This window comes from Rutidosis leptorrhynchoides, chromosome 11 (assembly GCF_046630445.1).
Source record: "Rutidosis leptorrhynchoides isolate AG116_Rl617_1_P2 chromosome 11, CSIRO_AGI_Rlap_v1, whole genome shotgun sequence".
Classification (NCBI taxonomy): domain Eukaryota; kingdom Viridiplantae; phylum Streptophyta; class Magnoliopsida; order Asterales; family Asteraceae; genus Rutidosis; species Rutidosis leptorrhynchoides.
The window spans coordinates 179,913,970-179,928,032 of record NC_092343.1 but is presented as its reverse complement, the minus strand read 5'-3'; positions in this window follow the sequence as shown (position 1 = coordinate 179,928,032).

Here is a 14,063-nt window from a genome sequence, read left to right as displayed (position 1 = left end):
ACTTGAAAAAGTTGACCAAATTGGCCGAGGGGCTATTATCAACATAGCCGGCGTGAATTTTGAGATAGACTTGATACCCATTAAGTTGGGAAGTTTTGATGTTATTGTTGGCATGGATTGGTTGACTAAGATAAGAGCTGAGATTATTTGTGGAGACAAAGCTCTTCGTATACCGCAAGGAGATGGAGAGCCACTGATCATTTATGGAGAGAGATGTAGCTCTCAATTGAACCTCATTAGTTGCGTGAAAGCGCAAAAGATAATGAAGAAGGGACGTTTTGCTATCCTAGCTCACGTGAAAACCGTAGGAACCGAGGAGAAGAAAGTGGAAGAGGTGCGTATTGTGAACGAGTTCTCCGATGTCTTTCCTGAAGAATTGCCTGGATTACCGCCACCGAGGGCAGTAGAATTTCAAATCAACTTAGTGCCAGGAGCTGCACCTGTAGCTCGCGCACCCTACAGACTTGCACCTTCCGAGATGCAAGAATTGCAAAGCCAGCTACAAGAGTTACTTGATCGAGGGTTTACTCAACCGAGTTCTTCGCCGTGGGGCGCGCCTGTGTTGTTTGTAAAGAAGAAGGATGGATCCTTCCGAATGTGTATCGACTATCGTGAGCTCAACAAATTAACAATCAAGAATCGATATCCTCTTCCACGAATTGACGATCTTTTCGACCAACTGCAAGGATCATGTGTCTACTCTAAGATCGATTTGCGATCCGGTTATCACCAGTTGAGGGTGAAAGAGAGTAATGTAATGAAGACCGCCTTCAGAACCCGCTATGGTCATTATGAGTTTCTTGTAATGCCATTCGGTCTGACCAATGCACCTGCTGTATTTATGGACCTTATGAATCGTGTTTGCAAGCCGTACTTGGACAAATTTGTTATAGTCTTCATAGATGATATCCTCATCTACTCTAAGAGCGAAGAAGAACACGAGCATCATCTCCGATTAGTACTTGAACCCTTGAGATGTGAGCAACTTTACGCAAAGTTTTCCAAGTGTGAATTTTGGTTGAAAGAAGTTCAGTTTTTGGGTCATGTTGTGAGTGACCAGGGCATCAAAGTTGATCCCGCCAAGATCGAAGCTATCAGCAAGTGGGAGACCCCCACTACTCCGACTCATATTCGCCAATTTCTAGGTCTCGCCGGTTACTACCGAAGATTTATTGAAGGTTTCTCTTTGATTGCGCGCCCTTTGACCGCGCTGACTCACAAGGGGAAGAAGTTCGTTTGGGAACCCGCACATGAAAAAGCATTTCAAACTTTGAAAGAAAAGTTAACCACCGCACCTATCTTGTCACTTCCTGAAGGCAATGACGATTTTGTCGTTTATTGCGATGCTTCGAAAAGTGGTTTTGGTTGCGTACTGATGCAACGCACGAAGGTCATCGCTTATGCTTCCCGTCAACTGAAGATTCATGAGCGGAACTACACTACTCATGATCTTGAACTTGGAGCCGTTGTCTTCGCGCTCAAATTATGGAGGCACTACCTGTATGGAACTAAGAGCACTATTTTCACCGATCATAAGAGTCTCCAACACATCTTCGATCAGAAACACTTGAACATGAGACAACGACGATGGATTGAGACGCTAAACGACTACAATTGTGAACTACGTTATCATCCTGGCAAGGCTAATGTCGTAGCTGACGCTTTGAGCCGAAAGGAGAGGACGGCACCTCTTCGTGTTCGGGCTTTGAATATCACCATTCATTCAAACCTTCACAATCAGATTCAAGCAGCCCAAGAACAGGCTCTCATAGAGAAGAACTTACGCTATGAATACTTGAACATCCTCGTCTCTAAATTCGAAGTTAGGGAATCTGGACTCCGATGTTATGCCGGAAGAATTTGGGTACCACGTTATGGAGACTTACGGAGCCTCATATTGGATGAAGCCCACAAGTCTAGGTATTCGATTCATCCCGGGGCGGGCAAGATGTACCATGATATTAAAGAACAATATTGATGGCCGAATCTCAAGAAGGACGTTGCAGCTTATGTTAGTAAGTGTTTGACTTGCTCAAAGATTAAAGCCGAGCATCAAAAACCTTCTGGGTTACTTCAACAGCCAGAAATCCCACAATGGAAGTGGGAGATGATAACTATGGACTTTATCACCAAACTGCCAAAGACAGTGGGCGGATACGATACCATTTGGGTTATTGTTAACCGTCTTACCAAGACTGCACATTTCTTAGCAATGAAAGAAACCGATACAATGGAGAGACTTGCTCAACTTTATATTAAAGAGGTTGTATCACGACACGGTATACCCTTATCGATCATCTCCGATCGCGATCCTCGATTTGCTTCTAGATTTTGGCGTTCTTTGCAAGAAGCCATGGGAACTCGCCTCGACATGAGCACTGCATATCACCCTCAGACTGACGGGCAAAGTGAACGAAAAATTCAAACCTTGGAGGACATGCTACGTGCATGTGTTATTGATTTTGGAAAGGCCTGGGAAAGGCATTTGCCACTCGCCGAATTCTCTTACAACAACAGTTACCACTCGAGCATTAAAGCTGCACCTTTTGAAGCATTGTATGGCCGCAAGTGCCGTTCTCCTCTTTGTTGGGCCGAGCTAGGTGAAGTGCAACTCACCGGGCCCGAGATAGTCCACGAAACATCAGAGAAGATTGCCCAAATTCAAAACAGACTCAAGGTAGCTCGTGATCGCCAAAAGAGTTATGCTGATAGTAAACGTAAAGACTTTGAATTCAACGTTGGTGACCGCGTTATGTTGAAGGTTGCACCTTGGAAGGGTGTGATTCGTTTTGGAAAGCGCGGAAAGTTAAACCCGCGGTACATTGGCCCATTTGAAATTTTGGAGCGCGTTGGACCCGTTGCTTATCGCCTTGATCTTCCAGCACAATTGAGCTCAGTTCATCCTACCTTCCACGTATCAAACTTGAAGAAGTGTCTTGCTCCACCTGAACTGGTCATACCATTGGAGGAACTTACTATTGACGACAAACTTCACTTTGTGGAAGAGCCTGTTGAAATTATGTAACGTGAAGTTAAGGAGTTGAAACATAATAGGATTCCGATCGTCCGAGTTCGATGGAATGCCAAACGAGGACCTGAGTTTACTTGGGAATGAGAGGATCAAATGAGACAGAAGTATCCTCACCTTTTTCCACCTCCTCCATCACCTTCAGATTCAGCTTAAAATTTCGGGACGAAATTTTCTTTAACAGGTGGGTAATGTAACGACCCTGGTTTTTCCAACATTATTTTATTAATAATAATTATTATTAATACGTGTGATTAAACGAATGTATGTTATTACATTTACTTGTTGCCATGATTAACCGTACTTGATTCTTTAATTGCCCGAAACGCCCTTGCGACACCCGGAACTTGTACGAATAATATTCTCAAGTATTATTTGCATTCATAATTAATTTTATTAATTATTTTAATTAACTATGGTGATTAGTTAGTTACTTGGGCTTTAATTGGATTTATTTGTTAAATACTTGAACTTGGGCTTTTATTAGCATTATGGACTCATGATATTGGACCTATAAGCCCACCCTACACCTTAATGGACTTAATTGGCCCAACACATATGTAAGTATTACTTTAGGAGTTACTTAGATAAATAAACTTAGTAAAAACCTATTTACCTTTTATTTACACCTCCTCTCCATGCATGCACCCTAAGTTACCATTCTTTGAGTCAAAAGGCATGCAAATGTTAGTGGGCACCTCCCACCCTTATTGGTGGTGGAAAACCACGGCCACAAGGCCTAGGGGAGTGGGGTTTGGCCTTCAAGATTTGACTACATAATCTCTTGCTTTCTCATTTCTCACACACACTTCAAACTTGCATCTAATTTCTCTCCTTTTTCTCTCTTGTTCTTGTAAGTTACTTGAGCTTTTCTCCCTCTTTTCCTCTTGTAAAAACAGTAGCATAAGCTACTAAAATCATCATCATCTTTTGTTTTTGTTGTTGATTAATTCTTGTTGCTACTTGTTCTTGTTATTGTTACTTACTTGTAGTTGTTTGATTTCTAGTTCCTTATTGTTACATACAAATCACTAAGAAGCAAACTTTCTAGTTGATTCTTCATATTATCTTGTTATTCAAGAACATGCAAGAATCTAAACTCTCTAGTTTATGGTTCTACAACTAGTGTTTCAAAGATTTCAAGTTAATAAGTTCTAAAAATCATGCATGCATTCATGTTAGTAAACTTAAAGTTTACTTTCTAAAGATCAAGACTTAGGCTTGAATCTTTAAAAGTATGAAACCCATGAACTTATTACTTGTGTAATTACTTTATTTTCTCATTTGTTCATCTTTTAAAATCGTGATTTTGATTGTGGATGGTCAAGTGTTACAAGTTAACTTTGATCTCGTTTCTCTTGAACTAAAGATTAACTTTAAAAAGGTTCAAGAACATAAAATTTACTTAACAACTTTAGACCAATCTAAAAACTATGTACTACCACTTAAGATCTTGATTTATTTAGTTTATTTTCAAATTATAGTACAATGTTATTTTTACATTACATGCATGTGTTGAATCTATGACCTTGATGCAACTTTGGTTCATCAACCTTCATGCAACTCTAAAGTGAGTTGTGCTTCATATCATAGACTCACACAAGGGTTATGATGGTCAAACCTTGGTCGAGATGATGCTAACACATCAACGAGTTGTGCACTTGAAGCTATATGCATCAAGGATGAGAACCGTGATGAGCATCAAGCACCAAACCACCGGAATCCATTTAAAACTTACTGTTTCTGTCCAACATTCTGATCAGCTGAATTCGTAACAGACCAGCAGGTCTGGGCTGATCTAACCTTGATTTTTGGATAGGACTTTTCGAGTAGATAACTTTTCATTTAAGACTCGTCTTCATACGAGTTACGGTTTAGAGTCTATGGCCCTCCGATCGTCACTAGGTCCAATTACTTTTCTGTTTCCTGTTTCTGTTTTCTGTTTACTGTTTTCTGAGTCAGACCCGAACACCTGGGCTACTGTAACTGTGATATTCAGTTAGGTCTGTTCGAGTAGATAATTTTTCGTTTAGGACTCGTCTTAATACGAGTTACGGTTTAGGAATTATGGCCCTCCGTTCGTCACTATGTCCATTTAACGTTGTGCAGAAATTTCAGACCTACTCGCACTTATACCGTTGTCACGGTCAAACGAAGATGAGTTAACTTCTGTAATTTTAACCACACTTAAACGACTCATATACGGAGCCATTGCCACTGGTCTCACCTTATTTCAGTAGGTATAGAGACCGTGGTGACTGACCGAAGTCAGCCTTTGTTTTAAAACTTCTTTTATGAACAAAACACACATATACCTTTCGTTTGATGATGATTGATGATGACCCTTATGACCTTATTTACATACTTATAAACCTTTTAAGACAGGCTACTGACTTAGTACTATTTGACTTAGGTTGAGGACTTTTGGACCGATTACTTGCACACTTTCCCGATTCTACATTACTACTATTTTACCGCTACTTATCATTGTGAGTTATAGCATTCCCTTTTACTTTAACTTATTTTGGGAACTGAGAATACATGCGGATTTTATGTTTTACATACTAGGCACGAGTACTTAAACTTATATATGTGTGGGTTATACAACGGCATAAACATTCCCTTTAGCTCGGTAACATTTAATCATTGGTTTTTGAACCGTGAACGCGAATCTGAGATATGGATCCATAGGGTTTGACATCCCCACTCGGGCTAGTCGCGCTAGCATTTAACGAGTGTTTAATACTTCGAGGTTATACGCACTTGCCAAGTGCACTTTCAGGGGGTACATAAACGTTAAGTTAGTTACCGGGTGCCCACGGTTAAGCATATACTTTTACATACTTTTGAAACGCTCGTTGTAGCACTGAAATCTCGTGGCCTACTTACATTACTGTTGTACTTAAACTATAGCTCACCAACCTTTGTGTTGACATTTTTAAGAATGTTTTTCTCAGGTGCTTAAGGTTAGCTGCTTTCGCTGTGTAATAGTTTTGCTGTAGACACCTGCTGCTTTAGAGATGTCACTGCATGAACTACTTTACTTTGCATTCAATCTTAATTACATTTTGAACTATGAATTGTAACGACCTAAGGGTCATGTACTATTACTACATGCTTCTATTCATTGAGGCCTACTTTTGATGTAAAACATTTGACGTAAGTTATGACGTCACCTTTTATTATGAATGCAAACTTGTTTTGAAATCGCATATAGTACTTAACCTTGTAATGATCCTGTTGATGATGGTCCGTACATGATGATTTAGTACGGGGCGTCACAGTTATGATACTATTTGGGTAATAGTTGATCGTCACCAAGTCAGCACACTTCCTGCCAATAAGAGAAGATAACAAGATGGAGAAGTTAGCACGATTGTATTTGAAGGAAGTCGTCTCCAGACATGGAATACCAATCTCTATTATCTCTGATAGGGATGGCAGATTTATTTCAAGATTCTGACAGACATTACAGCAAGCATTGGGAACTCGTCTAGACATGAGTACTGCCTATCATCCACAAACTGATGGGCAGAGCGAAAGGACGATACAAACGCTTGAAGACATGCTACGAGCTTGTGTTATTGATTTCGGAAACAGTTGGGATCGACATCTACCGTTAGCAGAATTTTCCTACAACAACAGCTACCATTCAAGCATTGAGATGGTGCCGTTTGAAGCACTTTATGGTAGAAAGTGCAGGTCTCCGATTTGTTGGAGAGAAGTGGGGGATAGACAGATTACGGGTCCGGAGATAATACAAGAAACTACCGAGAAGATCATCCAAATTCAACAACGGTTGAAAACCGCCCAAAGTCGACAAAAGAGCTACGCTGACATTAAAAGAAAAGATATAGAATTTGAAATTGGAGAGATGGTCATGCTTAAAGTTGCACCTTGGAAAGGCGTTGTTCGATTTGGTAAACGAGGGAAATTAAATCCAAGGTATATTGGACCATTCAAGATTATTGATCGTATCGGACCAGTAGCTTACCGACTTGAGTTACCTCAACAACTAGCGACTGTACATAACACTTTTCACGTCTCGAATTTGAAGAAATGTTTTGCTAAAGAAGATCTCACTATTCCGTTAGATGAAATCCAAATCAACAAAAAACTTCAATTCATCGAAGAACCCGTCGAAATAATGGATCGTGAGGTTAAAAGACTTAAGCAAAACAAGATACCAATTGTTAAGGTTCGATGGAATGCTCGTAGAGGACCCGAGTTCACCTGGGAGCGTGAAGATCAGATGAAGAAGAAATACCCGCATCTATTTCTAGAAGATTCGTCAACACCTTCAACAGCTTAAAATTTCGGGACGAAATTTATTTAACGGGTAGGTACTGTAGTGACCCGAACATTTCTGTGACAACCCGGAAATTTCCAACCAAATTTAAACTTTAATCTTTATATGTTTCCGACACGATAAGCAATATTTGTTAAGTTAAATTTCAAGAATTTTAAACTATGTTCATACATTCATTCAACCTCGACCAAGTTCCAACGATTCACGAACCATTAAACGAATATGATTATATATGTATATGTGTATATATACATTATAACTTGAAACGTAAACAAAATATTAGATTAAATACTTTATATGATTGTATCTGTTTCAAAATGTTTATCAATGGAATTAGAAGATAAGATCAAATGATTGAATTATCAGATATATTGAATTATGATTACAAGTCTCTGTTGAAAGGCCCACGTTGATTTGAGAAATCTTTCCATTTTAACAATATTCGGAAAATGGTAAAGTGATTTATAAATAAGAACAAATTGTCAATCATTGAGAACTAGACAAAGGATAGTGGAAGATTGAATCTCATAAAGACTCGATTGATCTATTTAGTTTCAAACGTACAAAAACGTTTTCAGTTTAAAAAGAACTTTATTATTAAAACGTATATAACATTTATAAATATCTAGAACCACTTTTGACAACTCATTACTTAACTAGTATGATAAAGATAACGATATTTATATTTTATTTTATTAAACGATTTAAATTAATATTATATATATTTATACGCGTATTATACGTACATAGTTTTATACTTTTACTATACTTAAACTTTACCTTTACTTTATTTTTACTTTACTTTAACTTTAATAATTCACTTTAATAATTCATACTTTAATAATTCACTTTAATAATTCATACTTTAATAATTCATACTTTAATAATTCATACTTTAATAATTCACTTTAATAATTCAAAAATCTATTATAAATAGAATTCATTAGGTTTCATTATTTCATAGAAACTTGAAAATATTTTTCTCTAAACTCCCTCAATCGATTTACATATATATATTTACTCCGTATTATTTCAAGATATTATTAGTATACATAAAATATTACGACGGAGTGCTGTCCGAGTGATTTCGAAATTGTTTTTCGAGTAGGATAGGATTAAGGAAATTATGGGTTATAGCTATGGAGGTGATTGAGTATGGTTCATGGGTATGCTCGTGAGGTCAATATAGTGTTTATCATTTCCGTTGCGTCTACGTACCTTTCCTGCAATATTGAATCTCAATATTGATACGTGAGTACTCATAATTTAACTTTTACATACTAATAGTGTATCCCTGACTAGTGCTCGAGTATTTAGGATTATGCATGCTTGTACTTTTGATATTGCCCTTAGACAGGTTAGGTTGAATCTTGAATTAGTTACACTTGCGGTTGAGATAAGGTATAAGATATGCGTGTCCTTGGAAAGCTAGCAAAAAATTAAGAACTTTTCCTTTAGATATCGAATGGTTTCGATGAATGGATTAGAAGTTATAATCAATTGAATTTTCAATATTTTTATTAAAAATGATTATTATTATCGTCGTTCTAGTTTTATCTTATTATTATCATTATTATTATCTTTATCAATAAAAGGGATTTATCATTAAAAATTGTTATTTTTTTTATTAATACTATCGTTATTATTGTTAAAGTTATAATTAGTATTATTATTATTATCCAATTATTATTATTATTATTAGTATTATTATTATTATTATTATTATTATTATTATTATCATTATTAATATATATATCATTATTTAAAAATGGTTATTGTTATTGTTATTATTATTATTACTATATTATCATTAAGATAATTATTAGTATTATCGTTAATAATGTTATAGTAACTATCATTATTAATATTAGTGTAATTAAAACAAATATTTGTAACACCTAATTATTTTGATTACTATTATTATCATTATTATGAACACGATATAAAAGACGATTAAAAGCTATTAAACGAAACGATTAGGAAATAATGTGTAAGAGTATCATGATGAAATTAAAATATTATAAGATATTGATTTAGATAAAATTATCGTTCTTATTATTTTTATCATTACTATTATTATTAAAAGTATCGTTAGTATTAAAACTATCATTTTAACAAAAATTATTATTTTAATAGAAATGTCATTGTTACTATAAAATATTATTATTATTATTATTTTAAATAAAATTATTATTTTAAAGATAATATTAAAAATTATCGTAAATATTAAAGTTATCATAATTAGAATTATCGTTTTATCATAATGTCATCTTAGTAATTATAAATATTGATATTTTTATAATAATAATTATTATTACAAAATAATAAAACTTTTACTTACTATCATTATAGATATTATTTTATCAAATAAATATGTGATACAAACATATTTTACTACGTGTAATAACTTACTTTAATAATACCTATCATATTATCTTTATGATATTAAATGAACCTGGCCTATAAATTTTATTACTTAATATATATAAAAGTATATTTTATTATATAAATTTAATATAAAATTTTATTTATTAATAAATAAATTATATTATTTACTCTAATAAATCTTTTAAAAATATTTAAAAATATAAAACGACGATATTTAAACTATATATTAATCATGTATAGATTTTTGGAAATTATTTTGAGTCAAATTTACTTTTGTTGACTTTTGCATATTAGTCTCGAGCATTAGGATTGTGGTACACTATGACTTGACCTAATTTGTTAGACAAATATTGACCAACACATAAATATATATAATTAATTTAGGTTCGTGAATTCGAGACCAACCTTGCACTTGTTCAATGACGTTATATGTATTTTTACTACGAAATACAGTATGGTGAGTTTCATTTGTCTTTTTACCCTTTATATTTTTGGGACTGAGAATACATGCGCTTTTATAAATGTTTGACAAAATAGACACAAGTAATTGAAACTACATTCTATGGTTGAATTATCGAAATCGAATATGCCCCTTTTTATTAAAGTCTGGTAATCTAAGAATTAGGGAACAGACACCCTAATTGACGCGAATCCTAAAGATAGATCTATTGGGCCTAACAAACCCCATCCAAAGTACCGGATGCTTTAGTACTTCGAAATTTATATCATGTCCGAAGGAGGATCCCGGAATGATAGGGGATATTCTTATATGTATCTAGTTAATGTCGGTTACCAGGTGTTCACCATATGAATGATTATTTTTGTCTCTATGCATGGGACGTATATTTATGAGAACTGGAAATGAAATTCTTGTGGTCTATTAAAATGATGGAAATAAATGATTATGATAAACTAATGAACTCACCAACCTTTTGGTTGACACTTTAAAGCATGTTTATTCTCAGGTGTTAAAGAAATCTTCCGCTGTGCATTTGCTCATTTTAAAGATATTACTTGGAGTCTTTCATAGCATATTTCGAAGAACGTTGCATTCGAGTCATTGAGTTCATCAAAGATTATTATTAAATCAATTTATAGTTGGATAGTGGATATTATGAAATGGTATGCATGCCTGTCAATTTTCGATGTAAAGAAAGTTTGTCTTTTAAAAATGAATGCAATGTTTGTAAAATGTATCATATAGAGGTCAAATACCTCGCAATGTAATCAACTATTGTGAATCGTTTATAATGTATATGAATGGGTCCTTTCAGTTGGTATCAGAGCGGTGGTCTTAGCGAACCAGGTCTGCATTAGTGTGTCTAACTGATAAGTCGATAGGATGCATTAGTGAGTCTGGACTTCGACCGTGTCTGCATGTCAAAAGTTTTGCTTATCATTTTGTGTCGAAAATTAACTACTTATCATCCTCAGGAAATTACCTGCTTATCATTTTTAGTCTAAGACACGTCTTGCTGCATTGATTGCATGAATAGTGTATAGACAAAAATTCATATCTTATCATATCTGCTAAATCATATCTTATCGTATATGTTACTTTAAACTTTGCCTAACATATCCCGCAAAGTCCTCCGTAATCTACGAAATCTTTTGATCTATATATATATATATATATATATATATATATATATATATATATATATATATATATATATATATATATATATATATATATATATATTCTATGTAATTAGAATACCATCCGTTAGCCAAAATCATTTCATATCAAAAAAAAAAAAATCCTTTATCCAATCATACGAAATGGAATTCGTCATCAGTTCAAGTCACTCAGATTCCGAAATGGAATCCCATTCAAGCTTCGAAAGCAGTGTGACCGGAATAGATCAACCAATCAGTCATCACCTATTCTGGATGAACTGGGGATGGGTTTGTAGCCACCTCAATCATTGGAGACAAGAAGAAGGTGATCCCTTCCATCCACCACATTGCCCTCTTGACGAAGAACCTGAAGCACTTACCGGCGAACCTGTTCTAAACACCATGTTCTCACTCATTTCCAGAGTATCTCGTCGCGATTATATATTACATCAAATTTTAGATTTTATTTATCCGCTCGTCCGAACCAACAATCACCCCGGTGTAATAGAAGAAGTCAATGAGCTTCGCGCTCGGGTAGTGGCTTTGGAGAATATGGTGCAGAGATTACAAACACCAGCAGCATAACTAGTACCACCATCATCAACGCCAACAGTACCATTACCACCTCCAACCACAACCGCGTCGTAAACCTCAACTTCACAATCTGCCCCACGAGCATCAACGTCATACGCACCATAGATATCAAGGAGTACCAACAACAATAACTGACGAAGTATTAATTCATAACTACATTGGAGAAACATTCTGCGGCGATTATGTAATCTCGAAAGTCTTAGAGATTATCTAATCTAGCCCTAACCATAAATCAGTTAAGCAAACTAAAAATGATAGAAGGAAGAGTAGAAACCCTGACAAAAATGGTGTGTGATTAACAAGCTAAACTTGCTTTACCAACAGCATCAGCAGTACCGTCAGAGTTACCAGCATCGTCAGTACAGTCAACATCCGAATCAACAACACCGATAACATCACAAACTCCGTCAGTTCAAGAATCACTGTGGACATCATTACGAATCAATAACGTGTATATTGTATCAACGAGTTATGAAGAATTAACTCATTCCCTCTCAAGAAATTATATGTATATTATATATATATATATATATATATATATATATATATATATATATATATATATATATATATATATATATATATATATATATATATATATATATATATATTGAAATAAATCTTTCCGTGCTAAACTATTGTGTGTGAATCTTAACTACTCGGTTAATTCATATTACAAATATGCAATAATGTACGTCCTTCGGCCGCAACTTAACCAGCGTTAACTACAATCTCTGTCGCAATTCAACAAATTCCAATTCATAATAAATCAAGTATATATTTGATTTTACACTTTCATCATCGATGTACCCGAAACTTTTTAGATAACATCATTCGTACTTTGCGAAATTCACAAGAATTCCACGAACCGAACATCATACATCAACAAATAATGAAGTATTGATTCATAATTTCAATGTTATTAAAGAAATACTGCGTAAAAGTTATGTACTTTTTAAAGCCTTTAGGGATTATTAAATTCTAGTTTCAACCGTAAATCAAATGAGTTTAATTTAACATTAACTCATTAAATTTATGTTACATCTGAAGAAAATATACATATATATATATTTTCATAAAGACTGTAATAAAATTCTTTTGTACAAAATATTAATTGTGAAATTTTTTTTTAACGGGTAGGTAATACCCGAGAGATATATAAATTCACAAATAATATATTACATTCTTCGAATCTGATTCAGAAAATTATCCATTATACTCCCTACTTTCACAACAATATACATTCGTTTATAGAAATCAAAACAACCATACTCATTCAAAATTTAATTACATATTCTGATTTTGAAATCTCAAAATTCAACTCGAGATATGACCAAAATCATCACTCTTAGATCCTTACATCTTTCACAAGCTATATTTTGACTTCAAAACTGTGTTAGAACATCAAATGTATGTTAACGATTACAATCTGTGTTCAAACCCTTCAAAAATTTCGGAAGACACTTCGAATGATGAGCAATCGAGATGATGATCCAACCACATGTTACCCACAGTTATGTACCAAAAAAACTCTTGAAACCAAAGTAAAAGTTTAAACAACGTATCCGCGTCAGATTCTTTGGCATTTATTAGCAAAAATAACTTTGCGACTCCTATTCAAAGTAGCCAGTTTTGTCACAGCTCCAGCAAGTCAACTTCGACTTTTCAGTCAGACTAACCTTATTATAACCTTGAGATATACACCATCATTACCAGGGAACCTTTTACATTCCACCACATTATTAGCAGATGTACCAACAACTTCATTACCCTTTGACTTTAGCCTCTCCAAAAAGTCATTATAATTATTTATTTAAACCCCATCATTTACTCATTCGCATCTTGTAATGAGAATTGCCATACGAATCATTGGGAATTAGCAATCAGTATTTTGAAATCTCGCAGCATGTCTACGCCAACAGTTATATGTGTATATATAACGTCTATCTTATGGACTTAATTTGAATGTGAAGTTTCTGAAAAACACTCCGAACTAAGAATTGGTTCTCCGAAAATGGAAAAAATGCTGATGAAGCAGCAAAAACTAAAAACGACTTTAAACGGTAAAAACTGAATGATAATGATGAAGTGTGCTGGCAAAGCGCAGAAAAAGAGAAGTTTTGG